A 19159-nucleotide genomic window follows, 5' to 3' on the forward strand; every position below is an offset into this window, starting at 1 on the left:
TAACATTAATGCTTAGGTTCTTCGGGCACCTTAGATTGCCCTAGAGAAGAGCAGATCATTAATCTGCAGATATTTATAGTAGACAGTTGCTCGGGATTTAAAGTCAAGAACAGCAACAATAAAAAAAGTTTGGACTCTTGCATTCTAATCTAATAAACTGGAATGAAATCTTGCTTAAATATCAAGAGATGTGTCCAGAAAACATCAAGTATGAATATATCAGGTGACTTTTGGATTAAGAAGGAAGAAACTATAATGGGAGCTCTTTTCTCTCTGAGGTAAGAAGGAGAGATCACAATTCACAGAGCTATTCTTAGAAATTTCCTACATTTTCCCACCTTCTAGATTGTAAGGTCCTCCAAGCAGGGATTGTGTCCATGTACTCTATTTTTACTCTCTCAGATGCTTAATGCAATGCATAGCAAGTGTGCCTTAAGTACCATGGTTTAATTAAGTCCTTACACCTTAAACTATGTGAGTTGAAAATGTAAGAAATATTAGAAGGAGTTTAAACTTTGCCTTTGGTGGGTTTTAATATTGGTTAAAATGTTGGATAAGTGAAATAATTAAGTGGTAAATACTTTCCCAGGTTTTCATCCACCCAACTTAACCTAACACCCACTTAACTTCTCTGTGCCTCAATTACCTCCACCTGTAAAATGGGGATTAAGATGGTGAGCCCCATCACCAGCCTGATTAGCTCATATCTACCACAGTGTTTTAGTAAAGTGCCTAGCAGATAGTAAGCATTTAATACCATTTTAAAACCCCCCACAAAAAAAAAAAACCACCCTAGAAACTCAACTGATGTTAAGAGTTTCTGGCTCTTCTGGTTTCTGGCAGGCTGACCAAAGATAGCGATACTGTACAATTACTGACTGACCAACTTGTGACAGCTATGTGAAGATGGCTACATTAGAAATTGTAGGATGATCTCAATCAATTAATCAATGATATCTATTGAGTATTTACTATGTGTAGGGCACTCTATCAAGTGCTTGGGAAAGAACAAGACAGTCTTTGGTAGACTTGATCTCTGCCCACACGTTGAACAGTAAGATGAGGCTAAATCAGATCTGGGCCTAAGGAGAGGGAGAGTTTTATGTTTAATAAGTAACAGGGTCCATTGGATATTTTGGCATTGATATTTGAACCTTGAAACGTAAACTTGCTTCTCATGTGATTCTAGTCTGTTGACATCCTCCTCTAGACCCTAAACCTATTATGATTAGGGAAAAATGTGTGATTATTCTGTTTTATTTATTCAATCATATTTATTGAGCGATTACTGTGTGCAGAGCACTATATTATGTGCTTGGGAGAGCACAATTCTACAATAGTCACATTCCCTACTCCCCAACTTAGTATAGTGCACTGCATATAGTAAGCCCTCGATAAATTCCACTGACTGATTCATTCATTCAATCATATTTATTGAGCGCTTATTGTGTGTAGAGCACTGTACTAAGCACTTGAAAAGTACAATTCAGCAACAATTAGAGACAATCCTTGACAACAATGGCCTCACAGTCCAGAACTGGGGAGACAAGCATCAAAACAAGTAAACAGGTATCAATAGCATCACTATAAATCAAGAGAATTATGGATATATACACATTAATATAACGAGAATAAATATGCACATATATGCACAAGTACTAGATGGGGTAGAGCAAAGGGAGTCGGAGCGATGGGGAGGGGAGGGGAAACAGAGGAAAAGGGGGGCTTAGTCTAGGAAGACCTCCTGGAGGAGGTAAGCCTTCAGTAGGGCTTTGAAGGGGGGAAGTATGATTGTTGAAAATGGCATAAGCAGAAATCATCCTAAACTCTTAATGGCCCCCGGAGAGCCTATCGATCACTTGTCCTCCATGAGTTTATCCAAACCTGTCTTGGTTATAGTAATATTCTCTGCCTACCCACCTTCTTGGGAAAACCAGGCCTGTTTGTTTAGCATCCCCTGTGGGAATTGATATTCCATATAGGCAGTTCCTGGAAGTCAAAGGTGATCTTTCTCCCAGGATTCCCCAACAGTGGAGGCACATCAGGACCAATATACCCAGATGCAGATTTGCCAGAATCAAAGTCCACATTGCTTGGTTGTTTCCCAGGTGCCTCCGGGTGGAAATTGACTGGTCATTCATTCAGTTGTATTTATTAAGTGCTTACACAGAGCACTGTACTAAACACTTGGGAAAGAACAATACGCAATAAAAAGTTACCATCCCTGCCTACAACAAGCTACCAGTCTAGTGGTGGAGGGACAGACATCAATCCAAATACATAAAATGACAAATATCTACATATCTACATAAGTGCTGTGGGACTGGTGGGACTGGGGGAGAGCAAAGAGAGCAAGTCAGGGTGGCACAGAGGGGAGTGGGAGATGAGTAAAAGTGGAGCTTACTCTTGAAGGGCCTCTTGGAGGAGATGTGCCTTCAGTAATGCTTTGAAGGTGGGGAGAAAAATTGTTTCGCATATTGGAGGAGGGAGGGTGTTCCAGGCCAGAGGTAGGACGAGGGCTAAGGTTAGGAAGCGAGACAGGTGAGATCAAGGCACAGGGAAAAGGTTAGCACTGGAGGAGTGAAGTGGGTTGATTGGGTTTTAGAAGGAGAGAAGCGAGGTGAGGTAGGAGGGGGCAAGGTGATGGAGGGATTTAAAGCCAATAGTGAGAAGTTTTTGTTTCATATGGAGGTGGATAGGCAACCACTGGAGGTTTTGGAGGGGCGTGGAGGGTGACACTCGGAGTTTTTGTAGAAAGATGATCCGGGCAGCAGTGTGAAGCATGGATTGTAGTGAGGAGAGGCAGGAGGTTGGAAGGGCAGCCAGGAGGCTGAGGCAGTAATCTAGGTGGGATAGGATGAATGATTGTATTAACATGATAGCAGTTCTGCTCCCTGGACCTTTTGTGGGTCCCAGATTCTGGGAAGTGCTCTTGAATTTGGAGCCAACCCTGGCCATCTTCAAAGTTCCCAGTGTCAGAGAATGTCCCCAGTTCTCAGTGGGGTCTCAGATCTAGGAGTTATACAAAGTCATCCTCAAATTTACCTCAAATGTCTCTCAGGCCCGGGCCCACAACAAACACCAGCTCCACCAGGCTAAGGAGCTCTCAGGTCCATCCAACTTAGAAATGTGGCCAAATTCTCCACCTTTTAGGTGATAAAATAGGAGAATAAGGTGAACCACTGCCTTAACATGGTAGGAGAGTTTGTATACGCAAATGAAGCTTAGGGCTCTGTCACTGAGAGATACTCTCTCATCACAGTTACCCAGAATGGAGAGGTCTAAGCTGAAGCATCAGACAAAATTGATTAACCTGTGCTGGGCAGCAGCACATGGGGAAGAGTCAAAAGGGGATGATCAAGTAATCAAAATGTTGATCAAAGAGAACAACAAAGACTTATGTTTTTACTGCACAGAAGGGAATGGTAAACCAATTTTGTAATTTTTTTTTTTTTTTAAACAAAAAGCCCTATGGAAAATGAACAAAAGAGTCACTATGAATCAGAAATGGCTTGTCGGCATTTAAGAAGAAGAATATTTATTAAGCTCTTATGTTCTAGGCCCTGTTCTAAGGGTTGGAGTGGATATAAACATATCGGGTTGGACACAGAACCCATCCTGCGTGGGACTCACAGTCTTAATTTCCATTTAACAGATGCAGTACAGATGAGGCACAAAGTGAAGTGACTTGTCCAAGGTCACACAGCAGACAAGTGGCAGAGCCAAAATTAGAACCCAGGTCCCCCGGCTCCCGGGCCTGTGGAAGATGACTCCAACAGGTTATCTGACCTCTGCCTTTCCTTGCATGGGAGCAGAGAAGAAATTATTTCTACAAAGGCTGACATAATAATATTTGCTAAGCACTTACTATGTGCCAAACACTTTTCTTAGCACTGGGGTAGATACAAGGTCATCAGCTTGTCCCACATTCATTCAATAGTATTTATTGAGATCTTACTATCTGCAGAGCACTGTATTAATGGGGCTCACAGTCTTAATCCCCATTTTACAGATGAGGTAACTGAAGCACAGAGAGGTTTAGTCACTTGACCTACTTCACACAACAGACGAGTGGCAGAGTCGGGATTAGAACCCACCTCCTCTGACACCCAAGCCTGTGCTCTGCTACGCCATGCTGCTTCCTTGGACACAAGTCCATGCAGAGCCCTCTCATTCATTCATTCAATCGTATTTATTGAGCACTTACTATGTGCACAGCACTGTACTAAATGCTTGGAATGTACAATTCAGCAACAGATAGAGACAATCCCTGATCAACTATGGGCTCACAGACGAGAACAGGGGAATAATGATTATGGTACTTGTTAAGCACTTACTAGGTCCTCAAATGCTGCTGCCCCGGCCTTTTCTTGGGCAAGGGCTGACTTGGGACCTGTGCTTATAATTTTCTTGGGGTCCATCCTTTAGGAGTTTGGCAGTATTTCCCTCACTTTTCTCAAAGAGAGTAGAGAAACCACGATGCAGCCCTCGTGCAAATCCATTCTCCTCTGAGCTTCAGTAAGAATACGGCAGCATTTTTCCCGCCTGAGAGAAACCAAATCACTCCGCCTGTACTTTCCATCAGCCAACGAACATCAGCTATGAGAGATCTTATTTCCAGGCCTCTTAGAAAATGAAAAACAAGCCCTAATCATCCATTCAATTGGCAGCCGTTAGAAGTGATTTTCCACCGGATTATGGACAGTGGAGCAAAGCTTATTCATTCTACCAGAAATGTCTCCTTTCTGTTCTCAGAAGATTGTGATTTAGCTCAGGGTATCCACCTGTGCTCTCGCAAGTTACTATTGTCTAGATCCAAAGTCTTGTCTTGTCTTTTCTTATGCTGTCGAGTCATTTCTGTCCCATCACAACTCCATGGACACAACTCTCCCAGAATGCCCCACCTCACCTCCATCTGCAAGCATTCTGGTAGTGTATCCATAGAGTTTTCTTGGTAAAAATAGGGAAGTGGTTTACCATTTCCTCCTTCTGCGCATTGAACCTGAGTCTCTGCCCTCAACTCTTTCCCATGTCCTTGCTGCCCAACAAGGGTGAGTTTTGACTTATAGCAGATTGCCTACCACTCACTAGTCACTGTCCAAGCTAGGAATGGAACAGGTAGGCCTCTGCTTGCCTCTCCCTCCCATAGCCGAGACTGGTAGAGGACTGGAAACTCCCCAGGTGCGATCCTGAGAGAGGGAATCAAAGTAGTAAGAAAGAATAATGGGCCTTCCTAACTGGCATCGTGAATTGAACTGATTATGAGTGCCACCAATGAACGGGGAAAAATTGCAAATGTTTTTCCAGCAGCATATTTGAAAAATCTAAGGGAATGAACAAATAGCCTGAAGAATCTACCAAAATAGGTTAGCAGAGCCTGAAACGAGTGTTAGCTAAAATCACCCAATTAAAACAATTATCTTAGACCCAAAAGCTACACTGTACCCCAAAGCTTTACCGTATCAGTGAAACAAAATTTTAAAATTCTGCAACTAGTGTTTTTAGGGTGGAAAAGATAGAAGAGAAATGAATGAAAATGTTTATTGAGCACCTCCCTGTAGGAAGCAGAGCATGATATTTGGTTGTAGGGAAGAGTAACAGTGCCTGATGTTTTCTTATTACAACTCAACCCACACACTTTGCTCCTCTAACATCAACCTACTCATTCTACCTTTGATCTCATCTATCTCATGACCTCTCGCCCACATCCGGCTTCTGGTCTGAAACACCCTTCCCATTCATATCCAGACAATCACTCTCCCTACCTTCAAAAACATTAGTGAACCAGCATGGAGTAGTGGATAGAGCATGGCCCGGGAGCCAGTAGGTCAAGGGTTCTAATTCTGGCTCTGCCACTTGTCCGCTGTGTGACTTCGGGCAAGTCACTTCATTTCTCAGTGCCTCGGTTACCTCATCTGTAAAACAGGGGTTGAGGCTGTGAGTCCCACGTGGGACAAGGGACTGTATCCAACTCGATTTGCTTGCATCCGTCCCAGCGCTTAGTACAGTACCTGACATATAGTAAGCACTTAAATATCATAATTATTATATTATTGAAGGAACAACTCCTCTAAGATGACTTTCCCAACTAGGCCTTCATTTCCTCTTCTCCCACTCTCTTCTGCATAACCCTTGAACTTGGGTTTTCACCCTAGATGAACCCTTCCCTCAGCCCCACCGCATTTAGGTACAGATCTAAAATTCACTTATTCGTATTAATGTCTGTCTCCCCCTCTAGACTGCAAGCTTGTTGTGGGCAGGGGACGAGTCTATCAATTCCGTCATATTATACTCTCCTAAGCGCTTCGTACAATGCTCTGTTCCCGGTAAGCACTAAATAAATGATTGCTTGCCTTCAAGAAGATAAATATCCTAACCTGTGTATAGGTATAAAAATTAGAGGAATAAATTAGAACATAAGAAGGTTAGCACTTGCCCAACAGTCGATTAATCCATTGCATTTATCGAGCACAACGAACTGTGTTAAGAGCTTGGGAGGTTACAGTAAACACAAATCATGCCCTCAGGGAGCTGACAACCTAACAGGGAGACACTCTTTAAAGCAAACTCCAAGTTGGGGAAGGAATGGAGTAGAAGGAAATATACATTCTGCTCCAGCCTGGAAGAATATCAGACAACGAGATGAAGTCCTTTGATGTTTAGAACATTAGTAGGACACAGAGGCAATAGCTGCAGCTGTGTCCACTGAGACAGTTCAATAGTGACAGCAGGAGCCTTAGACTCTTCATCATTGTTCCGGTCTCTTCCGGAGGTTTTGCATTTTACTTTTCCACCATTTTCTTATGTTTCTCTCAGCAGCCACCACCCCGCGGCATCTCATTCTTAGACAGTGTGCCTCTCGGAGTACAGGGATCTTCTCTAATTCTTATCAGTGTATTTGTTTTCTCAGTGTTTAGTACCATGAATTGCACACCAGTGCTTAATAAATATTATGACTTTTTCCTCAACTGGAAGCACAGCCTCTGGATAAGACCAATAATGGGCCAGTGATGGCCCGATAAGGCTAGAATTCTCTCTGATAGTATCCATAGGATACGTGGATGAGTGGGTGTGAAGGTTGGTTAACGTGCTGACATTCGTTTGGTCTTATGTCTTCGAGTCGTTTCCGACCCCCAGCGACACCTCAGTGATCTCTCTCCCAGAATGCCCCGCTGTCCATCTGCCATCGTTCCGATAGTGGATCCAGAGAGTTTTGTTGGCAAAAATCGGAAGAGATTTACCACTGCCGCCTTCCGTACAGTAAACCTGAGTCTCTGCCCTCGACTCTCTCCCATGCCACTGCTGCCCAGTACAGGTGTGTTAGATAATTATTATGTTTCTAAACTATGGGGTAAGTATAAGTTTCTCAACTTGGACACAGTCCCTATTCCACCCAGGCTTTACAGTCAATTTTATTCCTGTTTCACAGAAGAGAACACTGAAATCCAGAGAGGTTAAGTGACTTACCTAAGTTCACACAACTGGCCAATGGCAGAGCTGGGACTAGAATCCAAATCACCTGATTCCTCACTCCATGCTCTGTCCACAGGGTCACGCTGTGGCCTGTGTTTTTGACATGTTTGTTGACTGGGTGGAGTAAGATACATTTGGACAGATGTTAGCTTGTATGATAATGGTTAACAGGTGGACCCACGGCTGAGATCAAGGGGCAGGGAAGAGAGTAACAGAGGGGTTGGTGCAGGATTTCCCAAAATATAAATCTGCCATTTATCCCTGACTAAGCCCTCCTCTCCTTTTCTCCCACTCCCTTCTGTGCCACTCTCATTTGCTCCTTCATTCTTCCTCCCTTCCATCTCCATAGCACATATGCATAGATCTGTAATTTAATTCATTTATATTAATGTCCATCTCCCCCTCTAAACTGTGAGCTTATGGTGGGCAGGAATGTGTCTGTTGTTATACTGTCTTCTGCCAAGAGTATAGTACAGTGCTTTGCCCACAGTAAGTCCTCCATAAATATGAATGAATCTATCCTCCCACCCTATTTCAGTCCCTCCTGCATCGACCATGCCCTTAAGCCCATACCCACTTGTCTTGGCTCATGCTATTGAGTCATCTTGGACCCATAGAGACTTCACAGACAGCATGGAGTGGTGAATAAAGCACAGGCCTGGAGTCTGAAGGTCATGGGTTCTAATCCTCACTCCCCCACTTATCTGCTGTGTGACCTTGGGCGAGTCACTTAACATCTCTTTGCCTCATTACCTCATCTGTAAAATGGGGAGCGAGACTGTAAACCCCAAGTGTGACGGGGACTTTTTTCCAACTCGATTTGCCTGTAGCCATTCTAGTGCTTAGTACAGCACCTGACACATAGTAAGTGCTTAACAAATACCATTATTATTATTATTATTATTCTCCCTCCCACAACACCACACCTCAATCTGCAATAGTGCTGGTCGTATATCCAGAGAGTTTACTTGGGAAAAATACAGAATTGTTTTTATCACTGCCTTCTTCCGTGCAGTCAGCTCAAGTCTTCACCCTCCACTCTCTCCCATGCTGTTGCTGCCCAGCACAGGGGACTTTTGATGTGTAGCAGATGGCCTTCCACTCACTAGCCACTGGCCAAGCTCCGAATGGAATGGGTATGCCTCTACTTGACTCTTCCTCCCATAGCTGAGACTGATAGAGTAATGAACACTCTGCTGAGAGAGTCCACACCCACTTAACACTTTGATATTCATCCTGTTGCCCCCACAGAACCTATTTTCATATGTGGCTGTTTTAATGTCTGTCTTCCCTGCTAGACTGTAAAATCTTTAAGGGATGGGATCATATCTATTTACTCTTTCTCCTTAGACCTAAGTTCTGCACAGAGTAATCAATGAATGTGAGTAATAGTATTTATTAATTCAATCATATTTGAGCACTTACTGTGTGCAGAGCACTGTATTAAATGCTTGGAAAGTACAATTCAGCAACAGATAGAGACAATCCCTACCCAGCGAAGGGCTCACAATCTAGAAGGGGGAGACAGACAACAAAACAAATAGGCAGGCATCACTACCATCAAAATAGATCAATAGAATTATGGACATATACACATCATTAATAAAATAAATAGAATATGTACAAATATACACAAGTGCTGTGGGGCAGGGAAGGGAGAAGATCAGAGGGAGGGAGTAGGGTCAATGGGGAGTGGGGGGAGGGGCAGAGGGAAAGGGAGGGTTCAGTTTAGGAAGGCCTCTCAGTGGGCTTTGATGAGGGGAAGAAAGTTAGTTTGGTGGATGTGAGGAGGGAGGACATTCCAGGTCAGAGGCAGAATGTGAGAGTATTAAAGTACTTACAATGTGGAAAGCACTCTGCTAAGTGCTGGGAAAGAAATGCATGGGTAATGTATATACACAGTCCCTAGATCCCAAAAGGAATATCAAATATCACTGATTGATTATAGCAAACATATTGGAAAATCCTTTTCCAAACCAAATATCTCCTTTCCTTCAATGCCCTTCTAAAAGGCCATCTATGCCAAAGCCCTTAACTACCTGTACTGTCATTACACTGGCACCTCAGTGCTCATTTATTCACTTATGTTACTTCTTGATTCATTTGCTCATGTTTTTCACTTTTATTAATATTCGTTAAGTGCTTACTATATGCTAGGAACTGTACTAAGCACTGGGGTAGATAAAGACGAGAAGCAGCATGGCATAGTGGATAGCGCACAAGCCTGGGAATCAGAAGGTCATGGGTTCTAATTCCAGCTTTGTAATTCATCTGCTCTGTGGCCTTGGGTAAGTCACTTAACTTCTCTATGCCTCAGTTACTTCATTTATAAAATGGGGATTAAGACTGTGAGCCCTCTGCAGGCAGGGACTGTGTCCAACCAGATGTTCTTGAATCAACCCCAGTGCTTAGTACAGTGCCTGGCACATAGTAAATGCTTAGAAAATACCATGATTATTATTATAAAAGCTAGTCAGGTTGAACATAGTCCTTTTCCCACATGGGGCTCACAGTCTTAATTCCCATTTGACAGATGAAATAACTGAGGCACAGAGCAGTTAGGTGACTTGCCCAAAGTTACCCAGCAGACAAATGGTGGAGCCCGGATTAGAACCCAGACCCATCTGACTCCCAACCCCGTGCTCGATCCACTAGGTAATGCTGCTTCTTGTGGCTATTTTTAAGTATTCCCTCACTTTTACCTATACTGCAAATATGTCTACCTGCATTTGCCCACTCTTAAGAACAGGACTTGTGTTTTATCTTTTCTACTAACTCTGTCACATTGTACTCTCCCGAGCACTTAGTAATAATGACAATAATGGTATTGAAGTACTTACTATGTGCAAAGCACTGTTCTAAGAGCTGGGGTTGATACAAGGTAATCAGGTTCTCCCACGTGGGGCACACGGTCTTTTTACGGATGAGGTAACTGAGGCCCAGAGAAGTTAAGTGACTTGCCCAAAGTCATTCAGCTGATAAGTGACAGAGCTGAGATTAGAACCCATGACCACTACCTCCCAAGCCCGTGCTGTTTCCACTAAGCCACGTTGCTTCTAGTAAGTTCTCAATAAATACCACTGATTGATTTCCTAATTTTGAAAGCTTTGCAAATGCCTAGAACCATGTTCTACATGCAGTTGGTGCTCAAGAAATACTGGTGACGATGATCATAGAAGTTAAAGTGTTGGAAGAGGTCGGTTTGAGTTTCAAGAAAGTTATCAGTGGGGCTAGATTATAAGGGGGCATGTGGGGATTGGAGTGGTCAGTCAGATCTAATGACCAGCAGCTAAAGAGTGATGAAGACCGCAATCACAGATAAACTTTGATGGGGGTTTCACAGATTAATAGAATAGGCAACTTCAAAGGGTTTTTGTTTAACCATTTCTCCATAATTACTACTAAATTATTACTTTTAAGAATGTCCAAAAGGAGATGGATTCACAAGTCATTAGAGAAGTAAAAGTGCCGATGAAATGTATACCCATTTACTTATTTTTTTCTATCATATTAAGTCCCTACTCTCGGCACGGCCAAACACATAGGTTGAAGACTGTCCCGAGCCCCCCCATTTGTACCAACCAGGACCTTCCTGGACCTGGTGAGCCTTGGTGAGACCTAGTAATGTTGGTATTTGTTAAGCACTTACTATGTGCAGAGCACTGTTCTAAGCACTAGCAGAGATACAGAGTAATCATGTTGTCCCACGTGAGGCTCACAGTGTTCATCCCCATTTTACAGATGGGGTAACTAAGGCACAAAGAAGTTAAGTGACTTGCCTACAGTCACACAGCTGACAAGTGGCAGACCTGGGATTCAAACCCATGACCTCTGACTCCCAAACCCAGGCTCTTTCCACTGAGCCACGGGTAGAAGTCAAAACACACCTCTGATCACCAAGGCTACTGTGGAAAGTTTTCTTGACCTAATTTTATCAGCATGCAAGGAAGTGACATTTATACATACTCACACCACCAAGAGTCCAATACCAGTCTGAGGTCAAAGGAGCTCATTCTGCCAATGCTGCTTCTTGCTGCTCTTCTACTGGTGCCTTTTACTTGCCTCTTTGTTGCTTCTGCTCCTCTCCTTCCTACCTGCCTCCTTGCCATTCAAAGGGAGCACCTTTAATCTGGTTTAGGAGTCACAGCTGGGGCTCTGCATGGCAGTAATTGATAGGTCCAGGCCTGCTACTGGGTTAAACAGGGAGAGAAAACCAAGTCTCCTTCCATGTTCTGCCCCCACGGGTCTGCAATCACCTGTCTCAGGTAGAGTCCATCAGTGCCTTCGCAAAGTCTCTTCCTTGTTGCGGTTGTTGTTGACGGAATTACAGTCACTCACTAAAAAGGCAGCTTACTGTAGGCTCACCGCAAAGAGTGGCTCTGCCCAGAACAATTTTGCAATCTAAAAGGGAGGACAAATCCAGAGGTGCTAACAATGAAACATCAAAACCAGCTTTTACCTCTTTCTTCCCCCAACCCAACTCAAGAAGACATGAAGTCTACAAGCAGTCAAAATCTTTTCAGAGGGTTCTGGTCCATCATTTCCCCATTCCCATAGAGGGAGGGAAAGGAATAATGTTGGTATTTCTTAAGCACTTACTATATGCAGAGCACTGTTCTAAGCGCCGAGGTAGATACAGGGAAATAGGGTTGTCCCATGTGGAGCTCACGGTCTTCATCCCCATTTTACAGATGAGGTAACTGAGGCACAGAGAAGTTAAGTGACTTGCCCAAGGTCACACAGCTGGCAAGCGGTGGAGCGGGAATTCGAACCCATGACCTCTGACTCCCAAGCCCGGGCTCTTTCGACTGAGCCACAAATCAATCTAGCAATCATTCAGTCATATTTATTGAGCACTTTCTATATGCAGAGCTCTGTACTATAGAATTAGCAGACACATTCCCTGTCCATAACAAGAAAGGAGGGAGGAGAATTGAGTTTAGTTACCACACTGTCATGCAGGACTCTTGGAAGTTCAGAAGGTTGGGGCTGAAGTCCTGAATCCTCTATTTAGCCCAATTGTAGGTTGATCATTTAGTTGATAAACCACTTTTCATCAGGAAACTCTCTCATGATTGGCATGTTCCATTTGCAAACTGGTCAGGCTCTGAGATTTCCATTCCATTCCAGCTGAAGAACGGTCCTTTTCATCTAACCTAAATATTCTTAAACTCATTTTTATGACTTCAAGTAATGCATTTGTTCCAGCCAATATAATCAATTTTCTGGCTTGGTTTTGACCCAGTTACATATGGGGAGCAGAGTTTTTTTTTCGGTTTTTTTTTCCCTATATAACAGAGAAAAGAATTCCAAATATTTTGCTAAATGGGGAAGGGAAAAAATACAGTGTGGATAATCAACAGCTGTTTAAAGTCATAACAAGCGAGCAGACTTTTACTGTTAAGGGAGAGATGTTCAAGGTACAAGATGTGGATGCGATTTGCATAAGAGGCATTTGAATTGCAGGTGTGTCTGGTCATCTTAACAAATCCCTGGAATTAAAGAGTTGAATTAAGATGCAACACGGCCCCATGGCTCCTATGATTAATGTCTGCCAGTCATATGGCAAATCTGACATGATCCATACGTGTCTCTGGAGGAAACTGCATGCCAAAGAATCCATCTCCCAGACTGTCCCACAGGGTCTCACCCCCAGGACCCTATTTTGGGGGGTCAACTCTGGGGAAAAGGTCTCATAATCGGGGCTTTGGAAGCTAGACTCTCACCTCCACTGGAGGAAGACGAGTCAGCCAGTCCGTAGTTGATCATATTTATTGAGCACCTACTGTGTGCAAAGCACTGTACTAAGCTCTTGGAAGAGTACAATATAACATGGCAGAATGGATACCGCGTGGGCCTGAGGGTCAGAAGGTTCCTAGCTCCTCCACTTGTCTGCTGGTGGCCTTGGGCATGTCACTTCACTTCTCTGGGCCTCAGTTACCTCATCTGTAAAATGGGGATAGAGATCGTGAGCCCCATGTGGGACAGGGACTGTGTCAAACCCAATTTGCTTGTATCCAACACCCAGTACAGTGCCTGGCACACAGTAAGCTCTTAACCAATACCACAATTATTATTATTATTATTATGATTTGAATAAAGAGACACATTCCCTGCCCAAGATGAGCTTAGAGTCTAGAGATGAGCTTACAGTCTTGAGATGACCAGGGTCCCTTCCACTAAAGCTGATCCCTGCAGTGGGGGTAGGGGGGAAGAGACCATGAGACCACCCACAGTCCTCTTCCAGGAGGGTGGGAGCCTGACTTACAAACTCCACTGCAAAAAGAAGAGAATCAGATGAAGAACCGGCTCACCAAAAGTCCCTTCTCCCTCTTCCCCGGCACCACCTCCTGGTCACAAGATCGGGGGACTTCGTAATTTAAACTAGGAAGACAATCCATCAGGAGCCGATGTAAATGGCTCGTTTATCAGATCACCTTAAAGGATTTTACCCGGTCAGTGACCTCGTAACAATAATAATAACGTTGGTATTTGTTAAGCGCTTACTATGTGCAGAGCACTGTTCTAAGCGCTGGGGTAGATACAGGGTAATCAGGTTGTCCCACGTGAGGCTCGGAGTTAATCCCCATTTCACAGATGAGGTAACTGAGGCACAGAGAAGTTAAGTGACTTGCCCACAGTTACACAGCTGACAAGGGGCAGAGGTGGGATTCGAACTCATGACCTCTGACTCCCAAGCCCGTGCTCTTTTCACTGAGCCACGCTGCTTCTCTTAGCCCCACTGCTTCTCTTCATAATGCAAAATGAACCATTCCATCATGGAATCGATGTTCAAAATCCCCAAGACTCTGGTACCCCATTATTGAGGAATGCTAGGAATTTGTGTCTCTTTGATCCCAGACTCATAAACCGGATTGGACCCAGAGTTGATGGTTCTAAGACCTTATTTTGTAGATGGTAACTGTAGTAGCAGGAATAATAGTAGTAATAATAATTACAATACTAAGAATTGTGGTATCTATCAAGCACTTACTATGTGCCAGACACTGTACTAAGCACTGGGGTGGATATAAGCAGATTGGGTTGGACACATTCCCTGTTCCCCATAGGGCTCAGTCTAAATCCTCGCTTTACAGATGACATAACTGAGGCAGAGAGAAGTGAAGTGACTTGCCCAAGGTCACATAGCAGACAAGTGGTGGAACTAGAATTAGAAACTGGATCTTTCTGACTCCCAGGCCCATGATATATCCGTGCTTCTCTACTTCTACAACGTAGCCTTCATACTTCACTCCTTTAGTGCTCACCTTCTCACTGTGCCTCCATGTCCCCTGTCTCTTTGTGAACCCCTGGCCCACATCCTGCCTCTGACCTGGAACACCCTTCTGCCTCAAATTCATTCATTTATTCATTCAATAGTATTTATTGAGCGCTTACTATGTGCAGAGCACTGGACTAAGCACTTGGAATGTACAATTCGGGCAACAGAGACAATCCCTGCCCAGTGACAGGGTCACGGTCAAAACGGAGATAGACAATCTGATAGACAATTACTCTCTCCCCCTTCAAAGCCTTGTCAGAAGGCCCATCTCCTCCAAGAGGCCTTCCCACATTAAGCCCCACTTTTCCTCATCTCCCACTCCCTGCTGCGTCAAGCTGACTTGCTCCCTCAACTCTTCCCACCTTCCTCCTGCAGCAAGCACTCATGCATATATCTGTAATTTTATTTATTTGTATTGATATCTGTCTCCCTGCTCTAGACTATGAGCAGGGGATGTCACTGTTCATTGCTGTATTGTACTTTCCCAAGTGTTTAGCTCAGTCTTCTGCACACATTAAGTACTTAGAGAAGCAGCGTGGCTCAGTGGGAAGAGCCCCGGCTTGGGGGTCAGAGGTCGTGGGCTCTAATCTCGGCTCTGCCGCTTGCAGCTGTGTGACCTTGGGCAAGTCACTTAACTTCTCTGGGCCTCAGTTACCTCATCTGGAAAATGGGGATGAAGACTGCAAGCCCCACGTGGGACAACCTGATCCCCTTGTACCCTCCCCAGCTCTTAGAAAAGTGCTTTGCACATAGTAAATGCTTAAATGCCATTATTATTATTATTAACTTCACTGGGCTTCAGTTACCTCATCTGTAAAATGGGAATGAAGACTGTGAGCCCTACGTGGGACCACCTGATTAACTTGTATCTTCCCCAGTGCTTAGAACAGTACTTGGCACTTAGTAAGCTCTCAACAAATACAAACATTATTAACAAATGATTGAATGAATAAGTTTAGTAGGGACAGTAGTTGTAGCATTTATTGAGCTCCCAATTGATTTGTAGCACAGAGACAGGCACTTGAGGAAAAAAGAATGACAAATTCTGACTTAATGACAGTTAGCAAAGTAGTCCACCTTATTTGTCATTACAAAGACATCTTTCTGAATAAGTCTAATAAAATATTAATCCTCTTCTGACCTCTCTCTTTCCATAAACTGGGGGCTCTCCAGCTTTAAGGTGGGTATTCTCTCTGCATGAAAAACTGCATATCGTTACTATTTTTACTCCTCTTTAAATGCACATGCCATATTGGAGCTTTAAGGAAATGTGTTTGCCAGGGCTCCTATCTAAAGAATGCATAATGATACTGGATGCTTGACTTTCCTTATCAGGACTTGATTATTCACATTTTTCTCAAAAGGAAAAACATTCAATGCAGGAATCCATTTAATTTGATTTCACTCACATCACCTAGGTCAACATCAGAGCTAGGCTGGCATACCCCACATTTCCTTCAGGGAGTTCACATTTTGTCTCTGGGCTCTGTCCCTTGCCCTCCTCATTTTGCCACTTTGAACAGAGTTCAGCACGATGGAGAAAAGATAGCAAATAGGGTTCCATTATGGTGCATTAGTCAGATGAAAGCAAAAAAATGAAGCTCAGTGTGATGAAAATGATGAAATGGTGGGATGTCTTTTCTGTGAAAACCATTTTGAGTTGTATCATTCCTGTCAACTGAGCCTAAGGTGTTATAAAACATCCAGGGTCCCTTCAAAATTTCACTCAGGATCAAGGTAACCATAATAATGGTGGTATTTGTTAAGCGGTTACTATGTGCAGAGCACTGTTCTAAGCGCAGGGGTAGACACAGGGTCATCAGGTTGTCCCACGTGGGGCTCACAATCTTAATCCCCATTTTACAGGTGAGGTAACTGAGGCACAGAGAAGTTAAGTGACTTGCCCATGGTCACACAGCTGACAAGTGGCAGAGCTGGGATTCAAGCTCATGACCTCTGACTCCCAAGCCCGGGCTCTTTCCACTGAGCCACGCTCCTTCTCCGGGCTGAAGACATGGTGTTGAGTGACTTAGTCTGGTCATCTTTCAGGAGAGTAAATGAAAGATGGGTGGAGTCACGATCCCCATGGTTTGTACCAACCAGGGCCTTCCTGGTCCAGGGGAGCCTGGGTGAGATATAGGAGAAGTCAAACCATACCTCTCATCACCAAGGTTACTGTGGAAAGTTTTTTACTTAGTTTTACCAGCATGCACAGGTGCCACATACACACCCACACTCATTCATTCCACCAAGGGTCCAATGCCAGTCTGTGATCAAAGGAACCCATCCTGCCAATGTATTTTCTTTCTGCTTCCAAGTGCTGCTGCCTGCTGCTCTCTCTGCCTCTTGTAAAAGCCCTATCTCCATGATCCCAAGTGACCCTTCATAATTCAAAGCAACCCCCTTTTATCTGTCTTAGCTGTGGTTCTACGTGGCAGTCATTGATTGGTCCAGGCCTATTACTGGGTAGAACAGGGAGAGAAAGCCCCACTTCCCTCCATGCCTCGCCCCCACAGGCCCGTAATCACCTGCCTCAGGTAGAGCCCATCAGTGGCTTAGCAAATTCTCTTCCTTGTTGTTGTTCACGGGATCACAGTCACCAAAAGGGCAGCTTGTTGTGGGCTCACCACAGAGGGTTCAAATTCTCAAGGCTCTACTGGAAAATGATACTTTCCCAAGCTAACTCCTGAAGGTGAATGTAAACTGTTTAATTGTCAAACTATTAGTTGCTTTAATAACAGAATAACCTGGCAGATCGGTCCTGCTAATGATTTGAAGAGTTAATGCTTCATTTAAGGGAAAGTTAGGGCTTCTTTCTTGTTATTTTGAAGTGAGTAGTTGACATGCTCTACTCTTAAAATGATCTTTGTTAAAACTCTCAAGATCTCAAATCCAGAAATTTCTGTCTGGGTAACCTGAGGGAGATTTCTGCTTTTGGCAAGGTTCCAGAGGTTTGCCCATAGCATGTCTGGCCTATTAGTATTGTTTACAACATAGTATCATTGATATCCCTAAAATAGTTTAGCTGCCATAAATAGTGATGATAATAATAATGGTATTTGTTATGCACTTACTATGTGTCAAGCTGGGGTAGATAGAAGCTAACCAGGTTGGACACAGTCCCTGACCCACATGGGGACAGTATTTGATTATGCTTAAGCCAGGGAAGAATGGAGTATAAACATGGTTCTTAGAAATAGATAATGGAACTGAAAAAAAATCATATTAGGCCAATAGCCACCATGGTGTTTTGTTTGAGTTCAATGAAAACATGATGAAGCGGAATAGGGGCAAGGTTCAAGTAGCAGAGCACATTTTCAGTGTGATCACAGAATAATAGCATAGAAAAAAAGCTGCATTCAACAATTGCAGGCATAGCAAGATCACTCTTATACATTACCTGTATGGGATATTTCAATTATAGAATAAATGGATCAGAAAAGTGAGAACTTTTACATCTGTCTTTGCTTGGAAATTCTAGATTGCATTAACCTTTAAAACTAGCATCAGCTGAATTAACACCAAAGATGGATGTCAATATAAGTTGCGTAGCACATATATTAAATTCTCTGTGCATCTAGATGTGTCCTATATTACCTTCAAATCTGCGAGAATTGTTTGCAGACTTGGAAAATATATATACATATATATATATATCTTTATGGTATTAAGCTCTTACTATGTGTCCAGTGATTTCTAAGGGTTGGGGTAGATACAAGTTTATTATGTCAGTCTCTTTTCCACATGGGCTCACAGTCTAAATGCGAGGGAGATCTGCTATGGAATCCGCATTTTATAGTGGAGGAAACTGAGACACAGAAAAGCGAATTGAGGTCACACAGCGGGCAAGTGGTAGAACCTGGAGTAGAGCCTAGTTCTACTTGAAGGCCTCTACCTTTTCCACTCGGTCATTCCGCATGGAATGAAGCACTCAATGAATACTGTTGACTAAATGTTGAAAAATGCAACAACTAGCTCCCCTCTCAGGGTCACACCTGGAGGGTTCCCAGTCCCCTACCAGTCACGACTACAGGAGGGAGAGTCAAGGAGAGGCCTGTCCATTCCATTCCTAACTTTGGCAGTGGCAAGTAAGTGGAAGACAATCTGCTACAAGTCAAAACTCACCAGTGCTGGGCAGCAGCAGCACGGGAGAGAGTCAAGGGTGGAGACTCAGCTTTACTGAACGGAATCAGGCAGTGGTAAGCCTCTTCCATCTTTTTACCAAGAAAACTCTATGGATACACTACCAGAACGACTGCAGAGGGACGTGGTGCGTTCTGCCACAGATTCATTCAATAGTATTTATTGAGCAGTTACTATGTGCAGAGCAGTGTATTAAACGCTTGGAATACAATTCGGGCAACAGATAGAGACAATCCCTGCCCAGTGACGGGCTCACAATTT

The 19159-nt window shown here is 43.6% G+C and overlaps 1 non-coding gene across 1 annotated transcript; it reads right to left on the bottom strand.

Moving 5' to 3' along the window:
- Nucleotides 1-5061: 5061 nt before the first annotated feature.
- LOC114811907 lies at nucleotides 5062-5199 on the bottom strand. The gene has a single exon (XR_003759602.1). It is a non-coding gene; the product is annotated as a small nucleolar RNA SNORA7 (small nucleolar RNA).
- Nucleotides 5200-19159: the final 13960 nt, after the last annotated feature.

This window comes from Ornithorhynchus anatinus, chromosome 4, assembly GCF_004115215.2.
Source record: "Ornithorhynchus anatinus isolate Pmale09 chromosome 4, mOrnAna1.pri.v4, whole genome shotgun sequence".
In the NCBI taxonomy this organism is placed as follows: domain Eukaryota; kingdom Metazoa; phylum Chordata; class Mammalia; order Monotremata; family Ornithorhynchidae; genus Ornithorhynchus; species Ornithorhynchus anatinus.